At 42.8% G+C, this 2756-nt stretch overlaps 1 long non-coding RNA gene across 2 annotated transcripts; it reads left to right on the forward strand.

The window, feature by feature from the left end:
* The first annotated feature begins 407 nt into the window (after nt 1-407).
* Nucleotides 408-2518, forward strand: LOC124677856. Of its 2 annotated transcripts, none has more exons than XR_006994253.1 (3): nt 408-516; nt 1454-1553; nt 2333-2518. It is a non-coding gene; the product is annotated as an uncharacterized LOC124677856 (long non-coding RNA). The 2 variants fall into 2 exon arrangements; XR_006994252.1 differs by having other exon boundaries at nt 1454-1530; nt 2339-2518.
* The last annotated feature ends 238 nt before the right edge of the window (nt 2519-2756 follow it).

Consider the following 2756-nt stretch of genomic DNA (forward strand, 5'->3'; position numbering starts at 1 on the left):
GCTGGCACTGAGTCATGTATCAGTTGGGCCTCTGGGATGGTAAAAACACCACTCCAGGATCAGCATTGTAGGTCTCCTTGTCTACTTGAGCGATGATAGTGCACTTCTTGCCAATTGTTGTCAAAATGGCAGCAGGAACAAAATTATGACGGCCTCGAGTAAGTGCAGCAAGAAGATCTGCATCTCTGCCCGTGAGAGCAGTGCTGCTCTCGGCCTCTCGCCGAAGAACGTGGAATGGCCAGTGACGGGAATGCTCTCAGCATTTGGCTCCACGTCTGTTGCGCTTACCTTCAGCCTGTACCTGCATATATCAACTGTTCTTTAGCAGTTACATACACATGGCAAAGCTATTTGTCTCATGCTTCTTGTTTGTCTACGCATAATTATACCTGCGGTGTTACTCCGTGGTGAGACAACTGGGGCACCTACGGCCTACGGGAAACTCCAGCTTGAACCATTTTTCTCCAGCACCGCTTGCAAGCATAGAACCACCAGTCGTTTGGATCGTCCACAATGGTGACCACCCATAGTATCCCTCTCTTCTTTGCATAGGTCATAAAGGCTGACCTCAGCTGCTTCAATTCTTGCATTGTCGAAGTTCTCACAGTCTACTATGTAGCACTTATCTCCAAGGCTACAGAAAGTGTTGTATGCAAATCATGCTTGATTATTGTTTAATGAATATACAGAATATAAGGTGTAGCGCAGGTTAGCTTTCGCAAAGAGCATCTATCTCAGGAATGGGTATGTTAACGTGCCAGCAAACCCAACATCCCTATGTAAGCACATGGTGAACTTGTTAATGCTGTAAACGATGGCCTTAAACGGGAGTGAAGGCATTAGATAACTAATGCTGCCTTAGGAGGTTCGTGGAACTCGCGTACCTAAAAATAAAGTAACGTTCATACCTACGAACAACACAAACACGTTTTCCTCCGGAGAAGCCTGCTGGATATCTTCTGCATCAAACTTCTCGGCCTACTCTCCCCACAGGGTGACTATTGAAAAGACAAACAAAACAAATAAATGAATAGGAGAACAACATAAATACACCAGAAGGTAAGATATGAGGTACAAACTAAAATCGAAAGGAATAGCAAACAAACCAGGATTAGAAGAACTCGTGCCAGAAAACGACGCCAATAAAGGGTCAATGAACCTCCCAACCGAAGAATTAACAAAAAGATCAGAGGCCAGTGAAGGACCATCCGGATGCATTTGAATATTACCTACAAAAACAAAATTTATCGAACCTGTAACTTCTTTTGATTTTTTCCATACTAAATTGGTTAGCATTAATGTAATACTCGCTCGGCTTGCCTATTTATGTGTTTCTCTCAGACTTCTTACTCGGTACTAACCTGTAGCACTGTCATTGCCTCTCAACTGGCATGTGCATGAATTGAAATGCCCATTAAATTAATATGTTGCTGATGATCTTTTTACATTTCAGGTGCAAAATAATATGCAGGAACTCAGTATGCAAAACAATGTGGCAAACTATGCGGTCTTGCACCAAAATGATTTTCGGTAAGCAGCCATGGGCAACTAAGGTAACATGTAGCATAGTCAGTTATTATGTACTAATTCAAATTATAGTCCAGTCGGTAATTTAAGTTCTAGATGAACCTTAATTTATGTCAGACTAATTCCATGGTGAAAGTGAAGAAAAAAAAGAATGCAAGGAATGCGTGTGAGCATATGCTCTCAGCTGATGGCAAAACGCGCGTAAAAGATGAAGGTCGGCATATAAAATTTCTACCATGCCTAGGAAATCAAGTTTGTTATATAAAACTTCTAGCACACATCGCTTTACACCGACAGTTTCTTTTCCTTAGTGAAAAAATTATTTAATAAACCTGAAACCTTTAATGGTTACAGAAAGAACCTTTAGTTTTTTCAATAAGATCGATGATGAAAAGGTGTGCCTAATAGCATCACGGTTATTGTGCCTCAGATGTCAATAGCAACGGAAACAGCTGTACTGGTCCTTATATGATCTAGTCCTTATATGGTTTAGACAAACGAAAACTGTGATGCTAGTCACACTACATTTAAAATGAAACATTGAAGGATGCAGTTGTCTACCACCTAACGAAATCACAGGTTACCTACATTATTAAAGGATGCATTTAAAAGGCCCTTACAAATTTAGGAAATAACTCTAGTAGCCCGTACAACTATCTAGGATTATAGAGGCACAACACAACTATAAGAATCTGGCTTAGCTACCAACATTAACATTCCATTTGTTTCATCGCGCCACCTATGTGGACTACTGTTTCATTACTTCCTTCTCAGCATCACTAATCTAAGCATTTCAAATTTGCAGAGGTAGGATAAAGCACAGGCAAGACAGAAGAGTAAATTACCGCCAACAGCGGTGTCAGGAAGCTCTTCAACAGGTCCCTTGCCTAACCATATCTCCCGCCTCCGAGCCTCTACATCAGACATTATAGGCAGGACAACAGTGTAGTCTGAAGGAACATGCCTGGAAGAATTGTTAGTAGACGAAGCCCCGAAGGCAACAGAACATGCAATCGTAGGCCTACCCCGCCATAGAGAACGGGCCGAAGGGCAGTACTTCGTGCGCGCATAGGCGACAAAGAGCGCAGAGAGCCAGCAGCCGACAGAAGGAGAACCCACAACCATCGAAGAACAGCCACGGCCAACACTCACAGCAGGAGCAACATCTTGCGAACCAGGCGTGGAGGTGGAGAAACTGACGTGGAAGGTGGGTTTTCAGGCCGACAACG

This window comes from Lolium rigidum, chromosome 7, assembly GCF_022539505.1.
Source record: "Lolium rigidum isolate FL_2022 chromosome 7, APGP_CSIRO_Lrig_0.1, whole genome shotgun sequence".
NCBI classification, from domain to species: domain Eukaryota; kingdom Viridiplantae; phylum Streptophyta; class Magnoliopsida; order Poales; family Poaceae; genus Lolium; species Lolium rigidum.